Below are 23,547 nucleotides of genomic sequence, written 5' to 3' on the forward strand. Positions count from 1 at the left end.
AGCACCAGAGTGTCAAGTGATGGTTGCAAGTGGAGGAACCATAAATTGCTCTGGAAAGTGCCATAATATCAAGCTATCCAAGGAAGAATATGTATTGAATAGCCTAATGCTTTCCATTCCAATGGGTGGTGCTCATGTTGTACTAGGAGTCCAATGGCTACAATATTTGGGTACAATAGCTTTTAATTTTCAAGAATTTTTCATGCAATTTTGTGCGGAAGGAAAAGAAGTTGAATTAAGGGGTATTGCAGGGAAATGGGAAAGATAACTAGCCCTAACAGTATGACAAAGATTCTAAAGAAGGAACAGCGAGGCGTAATTGCACAATTATGTTCACTAGAGGTTCCCACATCGAAATCATCTATTTCTCCAGATCTCCAAAAATTCTTGGACAATCATTCCAAGGTATTTGAGACTCCCAAAGTCCTCCCACCTATTCGTGACCATGTTCATGTTATTCATTTAATTCGAGGAAGTGTTCCTCCAAACATCAAGCCGTATAGATATCCCTATGCCCAAAAGAGTGAAATTGAACGTATGATTACAAAAATGCTAGAGGCTGGTATAATTCAACCTAGTCAAAGTTCTTTCTCTGCTCTAGTATTATTGGTGCACAAGAAGGATGGATCATGGCGCATGTGTTCGAATTATAGGGAGCTCAACAAGATCACTATTAAAGATAAATTTCCCATTCCTATTATTGATGAATTATTGGATGAATTGCATGGATCAATTTATTTCACCAAGTTGGATCTTTGTTCAGGATATCATCAAATCAGAATGAAGACTAAAGACATTCCAAAAACAACATTTAGAACTCATGAGGGACATTATGAATTTTTGGTCATGCCTTTTGGCCTTACCAATGCACCTTCTACACTTCAAGGTTTGATGAATTCCATTTTCAAACCCTTCCTTAGAAAATTTGTGTTAGTATTTTTTGATGATATACTAATCTACAGCAAGTCTTGGAAGGATCATGTTCAACATGTTGACAAGGTGCTCAAACTATTGGAGGAGAAACAATTATATGCAAAAAGCTCCAAATGTTTCTTTGGAGTACAAGAGGTAGAATATCTGGGTCATATTGTATCTTATGAAGGTGTTAAGGTAGACCCTAGAAAAATTAAATCCATTAAGGAATGGAAAATCCCCACATCCATAAAGCATATGGGAGGATTTCTCTGGTTGATAAGGTACTACCGCAAGTTTGTTAAGAATTATGGGAGAACAGTAGAACCTCTAACAACATTATTGAACAAAGGTGCATTTTCATGGACTCCAGAAGCAACAAAGGCCTTCAAACATCTTAAAGAAGCAATTTTCCAAGCATCGGTCTTAGCTACGCCGGACTTCACAAAAACCTTTATTGTGGAATGTGATGCTTTAGGAAATGGAATTGGTGTTGTTTTAATGCAAGATGAAACACCCATTTCTTTCGAAAGTCATCCAATCAAAGGAAAGTATTTACACAAAGCTATTTATGAGAAGGAAATGCTGTCAATACTACATGCACTTAAGAAATGATGACCCTACCTAATGGACAGACACTTCAAGGTAAAAACATATCATGATAGTCTTAAATAATTTCTAGAACAAATATTATCCTCTGAAGAGCAACAAAAATGGGTCACAAACATGTTGGGTTATGACTTTGAAATCATCTACAAAAACGGGAAGCAAAATGTTGTGGCAAATGCACTCTCAAGAAAGGATGAGGATATGGAAGCATTACTATGCGCCATTTCTATTATCCAACTAGATTGGATAAATGAAGCAAGGGATGAATGGAAGAATGACGAAGAAGTGTGGGCACTCATTCAAAAGTTACAACAAGATTCCAATACACCTGATACATTTAGCTGGAAAAATGATTCGTTATGGTATGAAGATCGCTTATACCTATGTAAGAATTCCCAACTCAAACAAAATATTATCATGCAATTTCACACTTCTCCCTTAGGAGGGCACTAAGGATTTTTAAAAACTTACCACAAGATTAAGAAGGAGTTTTTTTGGGATGGCCTTAAATCAGATATTCAAAAGTTTGTGGCAGAATGTTTGGTTTTCCAACAAAATAAAGTTGAAATAATTAAGACACCAAGTCTATTACAACCTTTATCCATTCCAAGCCAACATTGGGAGGAGGTTTCAATGGATTTTATCAGAGGTTTACCCAAGTCTGAAGGAAAGAGTGTCATCATGGTGGTAGTTGACAAACTTACCGAGTATGCACACTTTTGTGAATTATCACCTCCATTTAAAGCCAGTACAGTTTCTACTGTATTTATGGAAACAATTCAAAAGCTACATGGAAACCCAAAGATTATTGTAAGCGACAGAGATCCCATTTTCACTAGAAATTTTTGGATATAATTATTTTCTTGTCTTGGTACTCAATTAGATCATAGCTCATCTTATCATCCTCAACATGATGGGCAAACTGAGATAGTAAACAAATGTTTGGAAGGATATCTTTGTTGCTTTGTATCTGATAAACAGACACAATGGGTCAAATGGTTGCCTCTGGCTGAATGGTGGTATAACACTTCCTTTCATACTGTAGCAAAAATGACCCCATTTATGTCACTTTATGGATATCATCCACCATCCATCACATCATATTTAAGAGAAAATTCTAAGGTTCAAGCAGTGGAACATCACATCGAGCATCAACAACAAGTTCTCCAAATCTTAAAGGATAACCTCACATTGGCACATAATAGAATGAAATAATAGGTAGATCAACATCACAAAAAACGAAGTTTTGATGTAGGTGACTGGGTATTCCTATAGCTACAACCATATAAACAATTTTCCCTCAAGCAAGCTAACAAGGATAGTAAATTATCACCAAAGTATTATGGTCCATATAAGCTATTGCAAAATATTGATACTATGGCATACAAATTGGAGCTTCTTGCAACTTCCCAAGTGCACCCAGTTTTCCATGTTTCATGTTTAAAGAAGGTTATAAGTGACAAGCTCCCAGTTCAAACAATATTACTAGAACTTGACGAGGAAGGAAAAATCATATTGGAACCAGAAACAGTCACAGAAACAAGAACTCGAGAGCTACGAAATAGATCAATTTGGGAGTATCTCATCAAGTGGAAGAACTTATCTGCTGAAGATTCCACATGGGAGGATGAGAATTTTATACAAAAGCATCCAAAACTACTTAAGCAAAGAGGACAACACTTTTCGAAAGGAGAGGGGCATATTAGGTTCTTATAATACTAGTGATTCCCCCATTACTATTGTCATTGTAGCCCTTATTGTTATTATTGAGCCCCTATTGTCCCCATATTGTTATTAGTGTGCCCCATAGAAACCCACTATTGTTATTGTTGTGCCCTTATGTTATTGTTGTTATGTCGGCTTGATTAAATCGTGACCCCTTAGACTCCTATATATATAAGGGATGTTTAGTCATTTTTATCATCCAATAATTGTTCATTTGTGTTATGTAAAGGAGGTTGCCCCCTCGAAGAGGCTGAATTCTAAGGCGTTGATCTATCTTTTCTATCTTTTTGTGAGTTGGTTTCATAACAATTGGATTGGCTTGAGACTCATTCCACCACAGCTCTTAGGAATGTTGGAAGGAAGGAAGGAAGAGAAAGAAAGAAAGAAAGTAGTGGGAGGAGATAGAAAGGAAGGTAAGATTCTATGCATAGGAAGAGGAAACTACAACAAAAGCATGGGATGTCAAGGGGACCATTAGAGCAATGTAAGACATGGATATTGATTGAGTTGCTCAGAGGATGAGCAACACTTTCAGTAGGGGGGGTGATAACGAGCCTCATCATTGGGTAACTATATGGACCTTAATCCACCTCCTAGATTAGTCAAATCAACTCTTCTCACAATTAATTACATATTTTGATTGTATTTTGTTTAATGAGATGATTCAAAGTGAGATATTATGCCTAGTGGATTAATGTGCATTGAATGCGGGTTTGTGAGAGAAAATCATGCAATTTTGGCTAATTAAGAGTTGAAACTCAAATGAGACAACGAGGAAGGATTGTAGGAGGTAGATACTCCTCATTCACTCCTCCCTCATTCAAATATTCCTCCATCAATCACACTAGCTTGGAGTACAAGCAACCAAGACATGGATGTCAAAAGGCAACCAAGCAAGTGACAGTTAAAGAGCTATTTTATCTCGAGTTTTGGCGCTATATTTAAGGAATTCATTGGAGATTTCAGTTGTATAAATAAAGAGGCCTAGAGCCTCATTAGGATTTAAATTTTTGTTGTAAAAACACTAGTCATTTTCGAGCTCAAGACTTGTGGAAGACATTGTTATGTAATTTTTTATTTTGATAATGAGAATGAGCATTTCCTTGATCCAGCATTAAGTTAACTCAGAGAGTTGAAGCTCTTGGGTTAGGGCCCAACCCTAGAATAAAAGTCTCCTCTTCTTGTATTTGTATTCTTAGATTGATTTCATAGATTAATGGTTGAATTGTCTTTAGAATTATTTCATTGCAACTAGTGTAGATTTGATCAATTTGCTTATTAGTTTTCTTCAATTTGTGCTTTACTTTAGCAGTAGCTTAGAAGAGATAAACAAACATCAAAAAGTTGTCAGTAGGTGGTTTTGGCCTAACTCCTTCCTTAAGGGATCATGTTTTGAGGAAGGAACTCCTCTGTAGCCCCAAAAAGACAGAATTGTAGTTTCTCATGGAATTTAGGGTTTTTTGTACTTAAGCCAGCATTTGATCAGCTTGCAAGAGTAGGATCTAGTTATCATTACTTCTATATTTAGTCTTACATTAGATCTCATTAATATTTCATCTTATTCTACAAATTTTTCCTTATGCATGAAGTAGATAGCTAGCTCATGAAATTTTGTTTTACTTAGATAATTGAAATTCTTCTTGTTTGCATGATGTTTGGTAAATGTCATTGTTTGATGCAGTGTAGGTGTTTCAGAAGTATAGAGAGATTTCATAGTCAGCAAACGCATTCCAACTTCATCCATCCATGGTCCTCACTTTCTTTAACTAAAACCCTCACCAGTTTCATCATTTCACAAGGAAATTCTCCAAGCTTGTTGAGCAAATCCAGCCATTTCCCAACTTTGGTTTTGAGTTTTGAAGTGGTCCTAGGCACTCCCTTGCCTCATTCCATCCACCAACCACCTTCCCTAAGCCTTCCATCACCTTCAACATCCATCATTTTTATTTTGGTTGTATATTGTAGAAATACAAGGGATCTTGTAGGTTTTAAGGACATCCTATATAACGCATTAGGACATCCTATAGGTTTACCTGCAGTGGCTTGTTTTGAGGCTGAATTGAGGAAAAAGCCTCTAGGAAGCTAGAAAAGGTCCCCTAATTTTCTCCCAAGCCTTCTGACCATTCACCATCATACCTAAGCCACCTTCCACATCACCAAAATAGATTAGCTTTCACACTTTCACATAAAAAAGACAAAAGGAAAAACAAATTTATTTTGTTCATTTACATGAAAAGAAGTAGAATGTTTGATGTTTTAATTTGCATACCTAGGACAGTAGGATTGCATCCATGTTAACCTAGCATTCTTTTAAAGTAAAGCCTCTTAGCAGTTAGCTAGAAAAATGGTGTGTTTTAGCATTTGATTTCAGTCTTTTTTCCTTAGTGCAGTAAATAATATTTCTCTTAGTGGAGATTTCTCTTTACCTCATTGGTAATCATGCTTCTTCTGAATCCATAGAAGTCTGGTTTGAAAAACCTTAGTGGTCTATCGCCATCTTAGCAGTGACAACGAGCAGTCCCATCACATTTACTTGTGTATACATCACTGTAACCTCCAAGTTTCTACAAACCCCAGCTTGATAAAGTAAAGTTGGTAGCCCCAGGAGTTGCGACATTCTTGCTACAATATTGGTGCTCATCACCTGTATATTTGGTTTTGCTAATAATTTAGTGTTTTTGGTAACATCAATATCATTACAACCATTTATAATTTGTATATAGGTAAGGTTCAAAGCACTAGAAGTAACCTTCATCCTTAAAATTGTCTCTTTTCTTTGCCTTTGAGGCTTTCCCAAGTTTCATGCCTAACTATAATTGAGCATAATAGGCATCATTGCCTTTGATGCTATTTTTGAATTAAATAAATATAGTTTTCCCTCATAACCTTACTAGAATTTATAGGTTCAAAGAAGTGGAAGTAACCTTCATCCTCAAAATTTTCTCTTTGTCTTATGTCTTCTTTGAGGCTGTTCATAAGGCTCATGCCTACTTCCTTGATCCTTTTATTATTTTAACTTTTGAAGAAATATGTTCGCAAAAACTTAAGAAGAGTTGCAATATATTACCCATTCCTCCATTATTGAAAAAAATAATAAACTTCATTATAGCTAGGAGTTCCTAATTGATGTTACCAAAGGCATTATCCATATCGAGCTAAGCTTTATAAGAAGAGTAAGCCTCTTCTTGGTCTTTGTTAGAAGGATTTCTGTGGGAGAATTTACATGGTTGTCACTTCTCAATTATCTCCTTTTTATGGGTGAAACGATTGTTTCAAAAATAGTCCCATTAAAATATTTTACAGTATGTTGGTCATTACCTTTGTTTTTGGTAATTAGAAAGCTAATATATTCAAATAATGGTACAATAGTTTGTAAAAATCAGGCAGAAGTGGGTTTTCCACTGAAGGTGTTTGGACATGGTTTGAGATAAAATACTGTGAACTACTTATTCATTCCAAAAGCACCATCTAATAGGATACACCAAAAACAATTTGTGTACATATCATGATGACTAGAAAGTTATACAAAACCAATGACATTGGACGCTTTCATGGACACTTTTGCTACTAAGTTCCAGGTCGTTAAGCACTTTTGATTAAACTTTTCTCATGGAAAATGCAGGTTCTTTTGGTATCTTTGTTGGTCTGGGTGAAATCTTTGAGAGGAGTTTTAGAAGAATTAGAGTTGCATGCCCATGATGCCCATGATTCCCATCAAAATTAGAATGGAAAATGTAGGTCCTTTTGTCACAAGAGAATATGCCTTCTTTCCTTCTGTGACTGATATTGCTTGTCAAAATAAATTTCCTTTGATGCTGCCAACTCTAGTGCAAGAATTGGAGTGGAAACAGAAGTCAAATATTGCTTTAAAGTTGGATGGTTTAATGAGTTGTCTCGAAACTATGGGTTTCAATAACTTTATCTCACTCAAGAAGACTATAAGCTCATTGGTTTGAATGTAATAGCACATGAGCTAAAGCTAGAATCTTTTGAAATCAGATGGATTATATATGACATCATTGGTAAGGAAGGTGGACTAGGTGTGGGGAATTTATTAGGTAGTGGAGCAATTGCAGGTGCTTATTCAAGGGCATATCAGGAAATTTTCACATTGACATATGTAACAAGAAGAACAGTTGGTATTGGTGCATACCTTGCGAGGTTAGGAATGCGTTGCATTTAGTGCATTGATCAACCTATAATTTTCACTGGATACTCAACTCTTAGTAAGATTCTTGGATGGGAAGTGCATAGCCTCATATGCAATTAGGAGGCCCAAAAATCATGCCAACAAATGGTGTTTTTCATCTAATTGTATCTGATGATTTAGAAGGTGTCTTAGCCATCTTGAAGTAAATTTTCTATATTCCTCCATATATAGGAGGACATATTCCTATTGTGAAGCCTCTAGATACTCCATATAGACTAGTTGCATATGCTCCAGAGAATTCATGTTATCCCTACATAGCTATTCGTGGTGTAGAAGATAATGGTAGGTGGCTTGGTGGCCTCTTTGAAAAAGAGTGCTTCACAGAAACATTAGAAGCATGGGAAAAAATAGTTTTTACAAGACAAGTGAAGATTGGGGGAATCCTTGTGGGTGTTATTGAGACACAAAAAATGATGCGGGTGAATCCTGCAGACCCTGGTCAAACTAATTTTGCTGAGAGAGTAGTACCTCAAGTAGGCTAGGTGAATTTTCTAGATTTAGCATGTAAAATGACACAAAGCTCGCTAGATTTTAACAAGGAAGAGATTCATGTGTTTATCTTGGCGAACCAGAGAGGGTTCTCTATTGGTCAAAGGGATATTTTTGAAGGAATATTTCTTCAAGTTGGATCTACCATTGTGGAGAATATATACACATACAAGAAACTTGTGTTTGTATGGTCCCCATTAATATTAGTTGTACAATTCCACACAGAACTTGTGCTTTTAGGTTTAGAACATTTAATCAAACCAATATGGCCCCAAAATTGATGGGAATGGATGGTTTTTCCAAAATCAATCTAATTCTAATAATGTTATGCTAAACATTAATATATTTGGAGAAAACTACATCACAAACTTTAATCATTCGAGTCCCTACTCAAGTCAACCACCTATAGCTCCAAGTTCAAACACTCCATCTTTTACTTAAACTTGTCTAACAACACTTTGTGATCCCTTAACCAAACATCTTTATAGATCCTAAGTAAACACCTTGTAAGTTAACTCTTTTGAATTCCAAAATATCATAGATTTTCTCATTTCTTCTTTTAGATCTATTTAGTACATATACCTTTGATTTGAAATTCATGTTTTGAGGTAATAAGTAATTCAACAAATCATCTTTAGAATATTTAGTCTAGAATAATTGGTTTTGTTGATAATTCAGTTTTTTTGGTAACATCACTATCACTACTACCATTTATAATTTGTAGATAGGTAAGGTTCAAAGCACTGGAAGTAACCTTCATACTGGAAATTGTCTCTTTTCTTTGCCTTATTTGAGGATTTTCCCAAATTTCATGCCTAAGTATAATTGATTATAATGGGTAGAACTCCGTTGACCCTATCTTTGAACTAAATAAATATTGTTTCCCTCATAGCATTACTAACATTTATAGGTTCAAAGCAGTGGAAGTAACATTTATTCTCAAAATTATCTCTTTGTCCTTTGTCTTCCTTGAGGTTGTTCCTAAGGCTCATTCATACTACCTTGACCCTCTTATTGTTTTAAACTTTGAAGAAATATGTCGGTAAAAACTTAACAAGGGTTGCAATATCTTACCCATTCCTCCATTATTGAAAAAAATTAAACTTCATTATAGCTTGAAGATCCTAATTGATGTTATAGAAGGCCTTAGCCATATCAAACTTAGATTTATAAGAAGCGTAAGCCTCTTCTTGGTCTTTGTCAAAAGGATTTCCCTGGGGGTAGTTACATGGTTGTCACTTGTCAATTATTTGCTTCTCATGGGTGAAACACTTGTTCTGAAAATGGTCCCATTAAAACATTTTACAATCCGCTATACAATAGTCATTACCTTTGTTTTTGGCAATTAGAAAGTTATTGTATTCAAATAATGGTACAATATTTTTCAAAAATAAGGCAGAAGTGGGCTTTCTATTGAAGGTGTTTGGACATGGTCTAAGAAATAAGATTGTAAACTACTTGTCCATTCCAAAAGAACCATCTAATAGGATACACCACAAACAGTTTATATACTTATCCTCATGACTAAAATTTACATAAAACCAATGACATTGGATGCCTTCATGGCCACTTTTGCTGCTAAGGTCTAGGATGTTAAGAACTTTTGATTTAACTTGTCTCATGGAAAATGCAGGTTATTTTGGTACCTTTCTTGGTCTGCGTAAAATATTGGTCCTGGGTCATGGTCCAGGTGAAATCTTTGATAGAAGTTTTCGAAGAATTAGAGTTGCATGCCCATGATGCCCGTCCAAATTAAAATGGAAAATGCATGTTCTTCTGGCATAAGAGAAGATGAATTTTTTACTTCTACCACTGATCTTGCTTGTCAAAAGAAATTATCTTTGATATATTTGGCTGCCAACTCTAGTGCAAGAATTGGAGTGACAACAGAAGTCAAAGATTTCTTTAAAGTTGGATGGTTTGATGAGTTGTCTCTGAACTGTGGGTTTCAATATCTTTATCTCACTCCATAAGACTATAAGCTCATTGGTCTTACTGTAATAGAGCATGAGCTAAAGCTAGAATCTAGTGAAAGCAAATGGATTATCTATGACATCATTGGTAAGGAAGGTGGACTTGGTGTGGAGAATTTATCAGGTAGTGGAGCAATTGCAGGTGCTTATTCAAGGGCATATTAGGAAACTTTCACATTGACATATGTAACAAGAAAAACAAGTCGTATTGGTGGAGATCTTGCGAGGTTAGGAACGCACTGGATTCAACACCTTGATCAACCTAAAATTTTCACTGAATACTCAACTCTAAATAAGCTTCTTGGATGGAAAGTGTATAACCTTGTTGAAAATAGCAACAAGAAATGCTAAAAATAACACTACTATAAATAACAATTTAGGTACCAGTGTTGGACATAGCAACAAGGAATGAAAAATGGAAGTGCTAAAAATAGCTTTGCTATAAATAGAATTTCGGGATCGATTCCAATTTTAGTCAGTCCTTGGACTAAGATTGAGAAGTAAAATTCGAATTTGATCTTAGCAGCTTTTTGAAAAATAATTAATTAATTCACCATGAGTTAATTAGTTGTGGAAAACCAAACATGAAGTCTATGTGAGGACATGCAACAATTTCTCCAATGATTGAGGAATTTATCCATCAATTAAAGAGATAAGGATGAGTTGTAATATTGAGTTGTAATTAGTTGGCTCAGTTAACTGAGTCAAGTCTAGTTAGATTAGTTCTAACAGTTTGTAGAATTAATTGTGAGTTCAGTCAGTTAATGCTTGCATGCATGTAACTGTTGCTCTCCAGATAACTGAATATTCTCTCATAAATAACTCATGTGTGTCAGTTTAGTCAGAGACCTAGCTGAGATCAAAGGAAGGGACAATGTACTATCAGTTGGAGGAATTTTCCTATAAAGGAAACTCATCCACGTAGAAGGAATTATCTCCTTCACGTTTGTGCATTTATTTTTGAGCCAAGCGAGCAGTGTGAGGTGGGAATTCACACTTGTGGAAGCACTAGACCCCAGGAAAAATTGCGCAAGGAAATAGGAGGCTTGGAGGGCAGAGGAGAAGGTTTGTGGGAAGCCTTTGACTGTCTATGAGTAGCAGAGGGATTATAGAGAGAGAAAAATCACTTGTGAGTTGATTCTTTTTGTAATCCGGACTATTTTCCACTTGTATGATATTACAAAGATTGGGGTTTTAGACTGAGGCTTTCCCCAGGATTATTCTTCTATGTTCATGTGTGTTTTATTTATCTTCATCAGTTATATGTGTTCTTATTGAACTTGCTCATATTCGATTAAGCTTCCGCATAATTGTTTGTAGAAGTATATCAAGTATTTTTTTTTAGTATATTGCATTATCAAGTGATCTACAGTGGGGATTTCTACAAACCTCATATGCAATCAAGAGGCCCATCATGGCAACAAATGGTGTTGTTCATCTAACTCTATGTGATTATTTAGAAGGTTCTTAACCATCTTGAAGTGGCTTAGCTATATTCCTCCATATATAGGAGGACCTATTCATATTGTCAAGTCTTTATATCCTTGAGATAGACTGGTTGAATATGCTCCAGAGAATTCATGTGATCCTTACTCAGTTATCCGTGGTGTAGAATATAATGGTAGGTGGCTTGGTGACCTCTTTGATAGTGAGTACTTCACAGAGACATTAGAAGAGTGGGAAAAAATAGTGGTTACAGGGTGAGAAAATCTTGAGGGAATCCATGTTAGGTTTATTGATGTTAAGACCCAAACAGTTATGCAGGTGATTCATCAAAACCCTTCTCAACTTGATTTTGTGGAGAGAGTAGTACGTTAAGTAGGCCAGGTCCAGTTTCTATATCTAGCATGTGAAACAACACAAACCCTTCTATATTTTAACAAGGAAGATCTTCCTTTGTTTATCTTGGAAAACCAGAGAGGGTTCTCTATTAGTCACAGGGGTATTTTTGAAGGAATTCTACAATTTTGATCTACCGTTTTGGAGAATATTTGCACATACAAGCAACCTGTATTTGTATGGTCCCCATAATATTAGTTATACAGTTCCATGCAAAACCTGTGTTTCCAGGCTTGGAGTGTTCAATCAAACCAATATGGCCCCAAAATTGGTGGACTTGGACAGTTTTTCCAAAATCAGTCCAGTTTTGATAATGTTCTGCTAAAAATTAATATATTGGGAGAATACTACATCACAAACTTGAATCATCAAAGTCCTCACTCAGGTCAGCCACCTATAGCTCCAAGTTCAAACTCTCCATATTTTACTTAACTTGTCTAACAACACTTTTTGATCCCTCAACCAAACATCTTTATAGATCCTAACTAAAAACATTGTAAATTAACTCTTTTGATTCCCAAAATATCATATATTTTCTTATTTCTTATCGTATATCCATTTAGTTGATATACCTTTCGTTTGAAATTATTCAATTTATGTTTTGTGGTAATAAGTAGTTCAACAAATCTTCTTTAGAATCTTTAGTCCAATATTTGGTTTTGCTGATAATTTAGTTTTTTTTGGTAGCATCACTATCACTACTATCATTTATAATTTGTATATAAGTAAGGTTCAAAGCACTGGAATAACCTTCATCCTCAAAATTGTCACTTTCGTTTGCCTTCTTCGAGGCTTTTCCCAAGTTTCATGCGTAAATATAATTGAGTATAAAGGAAGCATTGCCTTGACACTCTTTTTGAATTAAATTAATATGGTTTCCCTCATAACATTACTAGCATTTATAGGTTGAAAGAAGTGGAAGTAACCTTCATCCTCAAAATTGTCTCTTTGTCCTTTGTCTTTTTTGAGGTTGTTCCTAATGCTCATGCCTACTGCCTTGACCCTCTTATTGTTTTAAAGTTTGAAGAAATATGTTGGCAAAAAATTAGCAAGAGTTGCAATATATTACCCATTCCTCTGTTATTGAAATGAATTTAAACTTCATTATAGCTAGGAGTTCCTAATTGATGTTATCGAAGGCCTTAGCCATATCCAGCTCAGCTTTATAAGAAGAGTAAGCCTCTTCTTGGTCTTTGTTAGAAGGATTTCCCTGGGGGAAGTTACGTGGTTTTCACTTGTCAATTATCTTCTTTTCATGGGTGAAACACTTGTTCTGAAAATAGTCCCATTAAAACATTTTACAATCTGTTGGTCATTACCTTTGTTTTTGGTAATTAGAAAGCTATTATATTCAAATAATGGTACAATATTTTGCAAAAATCAAGTAGAAGTGGGTTTTTAGTTGAAGGTGTTTGGACATGGTCTGAGAAATAAGACTATGAACTACTTTTCTATTACAAAAGCACCATCTAATAGGATCCACCACAAACAGTTTATATACTTATCCGCATGACTAAAAGTTACATAAAACCAATGACATTGGATGCCTTTATGGCCACTTTTGCTGCTAAGGTCTAGGTTGTTAAGAGCTTTTGATTTAACTTGTCACATGGAAAATGCAGGTCCTTTTGGTACCTTTCTTGGTCTGCCTAAAATATTGGCATGGGTCATGGTCCGAGTGAAATATTTGATAGGAGTTTTAGAAGAATTAGAGCTACATGCCGATGATGCCTGTCTGAATTAAAATGGAAAATGCAGGTTCCTTTGGCACAAGACAAGATGACCTTTTTGCTTATGTGACTGACCTTTCTTGTCAAAAGAAATTGCCTATTGATATATTGGATGCCAACACTAGTGCAAGAATTAGAGTGACAACAGAAGTCAAAGCTTACTTTATAGTTGGATGGTTTGATGAGTTGTCTCTGAACTGTGGGTTTAAATTTCTCTATCTCACTCCAGAAGACTATAGGCTCATTGGTCTAACTATAATATAACATGAGCTAAATCTAGAATCTGGTGAGAGAAAATGGATTATGTATGACATCATTGGTAAGGAAGGTGGACTTGGTGTGGAGATTTTATCAGGTAGTGGAGAAATTGTAGGTTCTTATTCAAGGGCATCTTAGGACACTTTCACATTGACATATGTAACAGGAAAAATAGTTGGTATTGGTGCATACCTTGTGAGATTAGGAATGCACTACATTCAGAACCTTGATCAACCTAAAATTTTCACTGATTACTCAACTCTAAATAAGCTTCTTGGATGGGAAGTGCATAACCTCATATGAAATTAGGAGGCCCAAAAATCATGGCAACAAATGTTGTTGTGCATCTAACTGTATGTGATTATTTCGAAGGTGTCTTATCCATATTGAAGTGGCTTAGCTATATTAATCCATATATAGGAGGACCTTTTCATATTGTGAAGCCTTTAGATCCTCTAGATAGACTGGTTGAATATGCTCCAGAGAATTCATGTGATCCTTGCTTAGTTATTTGTGGTCTAGAATATAATGGTAGATGGCTTGGTGACATCTTTGATAGGGAGTACTTCACAGTAACATTAAAAGAGTGGGAAAAAATAGTGGTTATAGGGCAAGTGAAGCTTGGGGGCATCTGTGCTGGTGTTATTGCCTTTGAGACCCAAACAGTGATGTAGATGATTCCTGCAAACCCTTCTCAACGTGATGTTGTTGAGAGAGTAGTACGTCAAGTAGGCTAGGTCTAGTTTTTATATCTAGCATGTAAAACAACATAAACCCTACTAGACCTTAACAAGGAAGAGAATCTTCTTTTTATCTTGGCAAACTGGAGAGGGTTCTCAATTGGTCAAGGGGATATTTTTGAAAGAATTCTTCAAGTTGGATCTACCAATTTGGAGAATATCTGCACATACAAGCAATCTGTGTTTGTATGGTCCCCATTAATATTAGTTGTACAACTCCACACAAACTCTATGTTTTTAGGTTTGGAGCATTCAATCAAACCAATATGGCCCCAAAATTGGTGGGCTTGGACAGTTTTCCCAAAATCAGTGCAGTTTTGATAATGTTTCGCTAAAAATTAATATATTGGGAGAAAACTGCATCACAAACTTGAATCATTGGGGTCCTCACTCAGGTCAGCCACCTATAGCCCCAAGTTCAAACTCTCGATATTTTACATAACTTGTCTAACAACACTTTTTGATCCCTCAACCAAACATCTTTATAGATCCTAAGTAAAAACATTGTAAATTAACTCTTTTTATTCCCAAAATATCATATATTTTCTTATTTCTTATCTTATATCCATTTAGTTGACATACCTTTGGTCTGAAATTATTCAATTTATGTTTTGCAGTAATAAGTAGTTCAACAAATATTCTTTAGTATCTTTAGTCCAATATTTGGTTTTACTGATAATTTAGTCTTTTTTGGTAGCATCACTATCACTACTATCATTTATAATTTGTATATAAGTAAGGTTCAAAGCACTGGAAGTAACCTTCATCTTCAAAATTGTCTCTTTCGTTTGCCTTCTTTGAGGCTTTTCCCAAGTTTCATGCCTAAGTATAATTGAGTATAATGGGCATCACTACCTTGACCCTCCTTTTGAATTAAATAAATATGGTTTCCCTCATAACATTACTAGCATTTATAGGTTCAAAGCAGTGGAAGTAACCTTCATCCTCAAAGTTGTCTCTTTGTCCTTTGTATTTTTTGAGGTTTTTCCTAACGCTCATGCCCACTGCCTTGACCCTCTTATTGTTTTAAACTTTGAGTAAATATGTTGGAAAAAACTTAACAAGAGTTGCAATATCTTATCCATTCCTCCATTATTGAAAATAATTTAAACTTCATTATAGCTAGGAGTTCCTAATTGATGTTATCGAAGGCCTTATCCATATCCAGCTAAGATTTATAAGAAGAGTAATCCTCTTCTTGGTCTTTGTTGGAAGGATTTCCCTTAGGGAAGTTATGTGGTTGTCGCTTGTCAATTATTTGCTTTTTAGGCGTGAAACACTTCTTCTGAAAATAGTCCCATTAAAACATTTTACAATCTAGTAGTCATTACCTTTTTTTTTTGTAATTAGAAAGCTATTATATTCAAAGAATGGTACAATAGTTTGCAGAAATCAAGCAGAAGTGGGTTTGTCATTGAAAGTGTTTGGACATGGTCTGAGAAATGAGAGTGTGAACTACTTATCCATTCCAAAAGCACCATCTAATAGGATACACCACAAACAGTTTATATACTTATCATGATGACTAAAAGTTACACAAAACCAATGACATTGGATGCCTTCATGGTCACTTTTTCTACTAAGGTCTAGGCTATTAAGCGCTTTTGATTTAACTTGTCTCATGGAAAATGCAAGTTCTTTTGGTACCTTTCTTGGTCCACATAAAATATTGGTCCAGGTCATGGTCTAGGTGAAATATTTGATAGTAGACTGGAGTTTTAGAAGAATTAGAGTTACATGCCCATGATGCATGTCCAAATTAAAATGGAAAAAGCATAATATTTTGGCAGAAGAAAAGATTGATTATTTGTTGTTGTGACTGATATTGGTTGTCAAAAGAAATTTCCTTACATATATTTGGCTCCTGTTGGGTGTGGAGCCTGGTTATCTTCTGTATTCAAAGGTATCGCCACATTGGACCCCAGTTCAAAATGGGGCAGCAACGCCGCCTGTAAAATATTCGCTGCAGGGGGGTCCACAGGGGGTGGTTGTGACCTTTTGGGAGCCCCCCCATAGCAAGGGGTTCGGGGGCAGTGCCCACGAAGCTAAGAATAGATGTAAAATTTCCTTGTAAAATGTTGTAATTTTGTAGTCAATATGGGTCATTCATTAGGCAAAGATTTGATGGTAGACGTTATGTTTAATTTAGGGTTTTTTTCCCTAGAAGGCAACCCCTCGCTATATATGAGGGAATTGTATTGCGTCTATGTAGATCTGTATTCTGAGTGGGGAAAATTGAGGAGATTGAGAGTGAAGAGGGAGTTACAGCGGATCTGTTGTAGGTTGTATCTCTTGAGTTTGCTAGATAATATAATACAAGAAGGATTGGATGTTTCTCCATGGATGTAGCCCAAACTGGGTGAACCACGTATATTTGTGTCTCTCTTGTTTTATGTGTTTTCTATGTTTATATTTCTGCAATATTTTATGTGTTCCATTGCTCTGTAATATATAATTTTCTAACAACTGGTATCAGAGCCAAAGGTCTATTTGGATGATAAACTCACAGGAGAGAAGGGTTTCTGGTTCGAGTGGGAGCAATGGCGGAAGATGGTAGGTTTAGGGTCAAAAAATTCAATGGCCAAAACTACCAGCTGTGGAAGATGCAGATGGAAGATTATCTGTATCAGAGAGATCTGTACCTACCATTGAGTGGAAAGACAAAGAAGCCGACGAGTATGACAAATACAGAATGGAATATTCTCGACAAAAAGGCACTTGGAACAATATGGCTGTGCCTAGCGGCATCGGTGGCGTTTAATATTTCAAAGGAAACGACAACAGAGGGTTTAATGTTGACATTGGCTAAACTATATGAAAAAACCTCGGCCTCAAATAAGGTATTTCTTATGAAGCATTTATTTAATATGAAGATGTTAGAAGGTGGATCTGTTGCAGACCATTTAAGTGATTTTAATACAGTTACAAGTTAGTTAAGTTTTGTAGGGGTAACTTTTGATGATGAAGTCAGGGCTCTGTTATTTCTGTGCTCATTGCCAAAAAGTTGGAATGGTTTAGTTATGGCCATTAGTAACTCTGTCTCTGGACCTAGTACTTTAAATTTTGATGATGTTGTTGGTGCAATCCTTTGTGAGGAAATGCGATGAAAACTTTCCAGTGAGACATTAGGTAATGCTTTGACTGCAGAGACTAGGGTAAGAAAAATGGAAAGAGGAAAGAGCCCAGGATATTGCTGTAAGTCAAGAAAAGGCAGATCCAAGTCCAGATCGGGGATAGTCTACTGGAAATGTGGGAAGAAAGGAAACCTGAAGAAAGACTACAAGTCTTGGAAAAGAAGGAGATGTGCAACAAGAAACTAATCATGAATCGAATGTAACAGGTGATGTGTTGCAAGATGCTTTGATTCTTTCATTAGAAAATATTATTGATGCTTGGGTGGTAGATTCAGGGGCCTCATTCCATGCCACACCTGATAAGAAACATTTTCATGATTATGTTCAAGGAGATTTTGGACAGGTTCGATTGAGTGAAGACAAACCCTGTAAAATCATTGGAATGGGTACAATTTTCATAAAACAGCAGAATGGAAATCAATGGCTATTGAAGGAGGTAAGGCATGTTCCATATCTGAAGAAAAATCTGATTTCAATAGGGCAGTTGGGAGGTGAAGGTTGCGTAACCACTTTCACAGATAAAACCTGGAAGGTCACTAAAGGATCCCTGGTAACAACGAAAGGAGGAAAGGTTGGTACATTGTATATATGCAATGATATTTCTAATTTTGCTAATGCTTTAACCTCTACAGGAGAAGATACAACATTGTGGCATCATAGGCTCAAGCACATGAGTGAGAAAGGGATGCAGATTCTTCACTCAAGAAATTTGTTGCCAGGTTTGAAGCATGTTGATTTAAAATTCTGTGAGAATTGTGTTTATGGAAAACAGAAGAGAGTTAGATTTCTCAGAGTTGGGAAAGAAAAGAAGAGCAAAAAATTAGAGCTTGTTTATACATATGTATGGGGACCTACTTAGGTATCATCTCTTGGTGGCTCTCATTATTATGTTACTTTTATTGATGATGCAACTAGAAAAACCTATATTTATTGTATTCAAAATAAATTTGATGTATTTGATACTTTCAAGAAATGGAAAGCTTTGGTTGAAAATGAGATAGGAAAAAGGTTGAAGTGTCTCAGATCAGACAATGGAGGTGAATATTTTAGCAAAGAGTTTGATAGGTATTGTTCTAAGAATGGAATTCACAGAGAGAAGAAAGTTCAGGAACACCACAAGAAAATGGTGTGTCAGAAAGGATGAACAGCATAATCATGGAGCTTGCAAGGTGCATGAGATTGCATGCAGGATTGCATTTACAATTTTGGGCAGATGTTGTAGATACTGTTGTTTATCTAATAAACAGAGGGCCTTCAAGTTCCTTGGATGGTGGTATTCCAGAGGAGGCATGCATCGGTAAAAAGGTAAACTACTCCTTTTAAAGACTTTTGGTTGTGAAGCCTTTGTCCACGTTAATAAAGAAAATAGAACAAAGCTTGAGGCAAAATCAAAGAAATGTACCTTTATTGGATATGGTGTTAATGATTTTGGTTATTTCTTTTATGATTATGAAAAACACAAAATCATTAGGAGCAGAGATGTCATATTCAATGAAAATGTTTTGTATAAGGATCAACTACAGGAAAAAGAAAATAGAGAATACACAATGCTTGACGATATCACAGGAAAAGTGATGGCGCCTAAAAATCATAATTATCAACAGCCAGAGAAACAACCACAACAGCAACAAGCACCCCAAACACCTGAAAGTGGTGTTAGAAGATCTACTAGGATAAGTAGACCTCCTGAACGATACTCTCCTTCATTATATTATGTATTGTTGATTGATTCTGGTGAACCAGAATGTCATGAAGAAGCAGTGCAGGTAGAAACTAGGAAGAAGTGGGAGCAAGCCATGAAAGAAGAGATGGACTCCTTAGCACATAACCAGACTTGGGACTTAGTCAAGTTGCCTACAGGTAAAACAACATTGCAGAATAAATGGGTTTACAAGTTGAACGAAGAAGATGGAGTGAGAAAAAGGTATAAAGCTAGACTTGTGGTGAAAGGGTTTGCACATAAAAAGGGTATAGACTTTGATGAGATATTTTTTCCTGTTGTGAAAATGACTTCAATCAGAACTATTCTAAGTTTAGTAGCAGCTAAAGGTTTGCATCTTGAGCAGTTAGATGTAAATATAGCCTTTCTCCATGGGGATTTGGAGGAAGAGATATATATGAAGCAGCCACACGGATATGAGGTAAAAGGGAAGGAGAAACTAGTGTGCAGGTTGAAGAAGAGCTTGTATGGCTTAAAACAGGCTCCAAGGCAATGGTATCTAAAATTTGATAGGTTTATGTCTGAACAAGCTTATACTAGATGTCACTCTAATCATTGTGTTTATCTCAAAAGGCAAAATGATGGCAGCTATATTATATTGCTATTGTATGTAGATGACATGCTTGTTGAAGGTTCTAACATGCAGGAAATAAATGTGCTCAACAGGAAATTGGCAAACTCATTTTCAATGAAGGATTTGGGTGCTGCAAAACAAATCCTTGGTATGAGAATAGCTAGAGACAGGAAGAATCGCAAATTAATATTGTCTCAAAGTGAGTACATAGAAAAGGTGTTGAAAAGGTTTAATATGCATAATGGAAAACCAGTTAGTATACCTTTGGCTAGCCATTTCAAATTAAATAAGGAGGAGTTTCCTAAGGCTCAGGAAGAAATGGCTCATATGTCTAAGTTTCATATGCATCAGCAGTTGGAAACCTAATGTATGTAATGGTCTGCACAAGGCCTGATATTGCACATGCAGTGGGAGTTGTAAGCAGGTACATGAACAATCCATGAAAAGAACATTGGATGGTGGTGAAGTGGATTCTCAAGTATTTGAGAGGTACCACAAATCAAGCATTATGCTTTGGTGGTTCAAACATTACTCTACAGGGATATGTTGAAGTAGATATGGCAGGTGATAGAGATAACATGACGAGCACAACAGGGTATGTGTTTACTGTAGGTGGAACAACTGTCAGTTTGGTCTCAAAACTGTAAAGTGTTGTTTCACTCTTAACAACAAAAGCAAAGTATGTTGCTGCTACAGACGCTAGTAAAGAAATGATTTGGTTACAAAGGTTTTTGGATGAATTGGGTAAGAAGCAGGAGTTGGGCAGGTTATACAATGACAGCCAAAGTGCCATACATCTTGTAAAGAACTCTGCATTTCATTCCAAGACTAAGCATATACAACTCAAGTACCATTTCATATGGTCAGTGTTGGAAGATGGACAGTTGAAGCTGGAAAAGATACACACTAGCCAGAATCCTGCGCATATGTTAATAAAAGTTGTAACTAGGGAGAAACTGAGAATCTGGTCAGTTTCAATTGGTCTTCAAGTATGATGAAGAAGATAAGAAATAGCCAGGTCCAAAGTGGATTCATTGTCCAAAAAATGAAGCAGTGATGGAGTTGCTATAATCAGTCTCCAAGTGGAAGATTGTTGGGTGTGGAGCCTAATTATCTTCTATATTCAAAGGTATCGCCGCATTGGACCCTAGTTAAAAATGGGGCGGCAACGCCACCCGTAAAATATTCACTACAGGGGGGGTCCAAGGGGGGTGGCTGCGACCTTTTGGGAGCCTCCCCTAGTGGTGGGATCGGGGGTAACGCCCCCGAAGCTAAGAATAGATGTAAAATTGCCTTATAAAATGTTGTAATTTTGTAGTCAATCTGGGCCTTTCATTAGGCGGAGATCTGATGGTAGAAGTTATGTTTAATTTAGGGTTTTTTCCCCTAGAAGGCAACCCCTCGCTATATATGAGGGAATTGTATTGCATCTATGTAGATCTGTATTCTGAGTGAAGAAAAGAGAGGAGATTGAGAGCGAAGAGGGAGTTACTACAGATCTGCTGTAGGTTGTATCTATTCAGTTTGCTGAATAATATAATAAAAGAAGGACTGGTTGTTTCTCTGTGGATGTAGCCCAAACTGGGTGAACAACTTCTATCTGTGTCCCTCTTGTTTTATGCGTTTTCTGTGTTTATATTTCTGCAATATTTTATGTGTTCCATTACTCTGTAATATATAATTTTCTAACATCTCCCAACTATGGTGGAAGAATTGGAGCAGCAACAAAAGTAAAAGCTTGCTTTAAAGTTGGATGGTTTGATGAGTTTTCTTTGAACTGTGGGTTTTAGTGTGTTTATCTCACTCCACAAGACTATAAGCTCATTGGTCTGACTGTAATAGCACATGAGCTAAATCTAGAATTTGGTGAAATCAAATGGATTATCTATGACATCATTGGTAAGGAAGATGGACTTGGAGTGGAAATTTATCAGGTATTGGAGAAATTACACGCACTTATTCAAGGGCATATTAGGAAACTTTCACATCGACATATGTAACATGCATCATAGTTGGTTGGTGCATACCTTGCGAGGTTGGGAATGCGTTGCATTCAGTACCTTGATCAACCTATAATTTTCATTGGATACTCAGCTCTAAATAAGATTCTTGGATGGGAAGTGCATAACCTCATATGCAATTAGGAGGCCCAAAAATGATGGCAAAAAATTGTGTTGCTCATATAATTGTATCTGATGTTTTAGAAGGTGTCTTAGCCATATTGAAGTGGCTTAGCTATATTCCTCCATATACAGGAAGACCTGTTCATATTTTGAATCCTCTAGATGCTCCCGATATACTAGTTGAATATGCTCCAGAGAATTCATGTGATCCTTGCTCAGCTATTAGTGGTGTAGAAGATAATGGTGGGTGGATTGGTGGCATATTTGACAAAGAGTGCTTCACAAAGATATTAAAAGTGTGGGAAAAAAAATTGGTTACTGGGCGAGATAAGCTTGGCAGAATGCATGTGGGTGTTATTGCTTTTGAGACCCAAACAATGATGTCGGTGATTCCTGTAGACCTCGGTCAACATTCTACTGAGAGAGTAGTACGTCAACTAGGCTAGGTCCAATTTTTATATTTTGCATGTAAAACAACACAAAACCTACTAGATTGTAACAAGGAAGAGCTTCCTCTGTTTATCTTGGAGAACCAGAGAGGGTTCTATATTGGTCAAAGGGATATTTTTGAAGGAATTCTTCAATTTGTATCTAGATTTGTGGAGAATATCTGCACATGCAAGCAACCTGTGTTTGCATGGTCCACCATTAACATTAGTTGTATAGTTCCACATAGAACCTGTGTTTTCATGTTTGGAACGTTCAATCAAACTAATATGGCCCCAAAATTGGTGGGCCTGGATGGTTTTGCCAAAATCCGTTAGGTTTTGATAATGTTGTGCTAAACATTAATATAATGGGAGAAAACTACATCACAAAATTTAATCATTCAAGTCCTTACTCAGGTCATCCACCTACAACTCCAAGTTCAAACTCTGCATATTTTACTTAAACTTGTCTAACAACACTTTTTGATCCTTGAACCAAACATATTTATAGATCCTAAGTAAACACATTTTAAATTAACCCTTTTGGATCCCAAAATATCATAGATTTTCTTATTTCTTCTATTAGGTCTGTTAAGTAGATATACCTTTGATTTGAAATTATTCAATTTATGTTTTGAGGTAATAAGTAGTTCAACAAATCTTGTTTAGAATATTTAGTCTAGTATATTTGGTTTTTCTCATAATTTAGTTTCTTTTGATAACATCACTATCACTACTATCATTTATAATTTGTAGATAGGTAAGGTTCAAAGCACTGGAAGTAACCTTCATCCTCAAAATTGTCTCTTTCTTTTTCCTTCTTTGAGGCTTTTCCCAAGTTGCATGCCTAAGTATAATTGAGTATAATGGGCAGCACTACCTTGACCCTCTTATTGTTTTAAACTTTGAAGAAACATGTTGGAAAAAAACTTATCAAGAGTTGTAATATTTACCCATTCCTCCATTATTGATTTTGTTTTTAACTTCAATATAGATAGGAATACCTAATTGATGTTACCGAAGTCCTTAGCCATATCTAGCTCAGATTTATAAGAAGAGTAAGCCTCTTCTTGGTATTTCTCA

General features: G+C 36.0%; 4 pseudogenes; all 4 read left to right on the top strand.

Moving 5' to 3' along the window:
- Window positions 1-6,971: 6,971 nt before the first annotated feature.
- LOC149194305 (acetyl-CoA carboxylase 1 pseudogene) lies at window positions 6,972-8,226 on the top strand (annotated as a pseudogene).
- A 1,476-nt stretch (window positions 8,227-9,702) lies between these two features.
- LOC149194306 (acetyl-CoA carboxylase 1 pseudogene) lies at window positions 9,703-11,949 on the top strand (annotated as a pseudogene).
- A 1,553-nt stretch (window positions 11,950-13,502) lies between these two features.
- LOC149194307 (acetyl-CoA carboxylase 1 pseudogene) lies at window positions 13,503-14,806 on the top strand (annotated as a pseudogene).
- A 3,968-nt stretch (window positions 14,807-18,774) lies between these two features.
- On the top strand, window positions 18,775-22,800 carry LOC149194308 (acetyl-CoA carboxylase 1 pseudogene; annotated as a pseudogene).
- The last annotated feature ends 747 nt before the right edge of the window (window positions 22,801-23,547 follow it).

Source organism: Pinus tabuliformis, chromosome 2_2, assembly GCF_031772625.1.
Source record: "Pinus tabuliformis cultivar Carrire ecotype Pingquan chromosome 2_2, CPIR1, whole genome shotgun sequence".
Lineage (NCBI taxonomy): Eukaryota > Viridiplantae > Streptophyta > Pinopsida > Pinales > Pinaceae > Pinus > Pinus tabuliformis.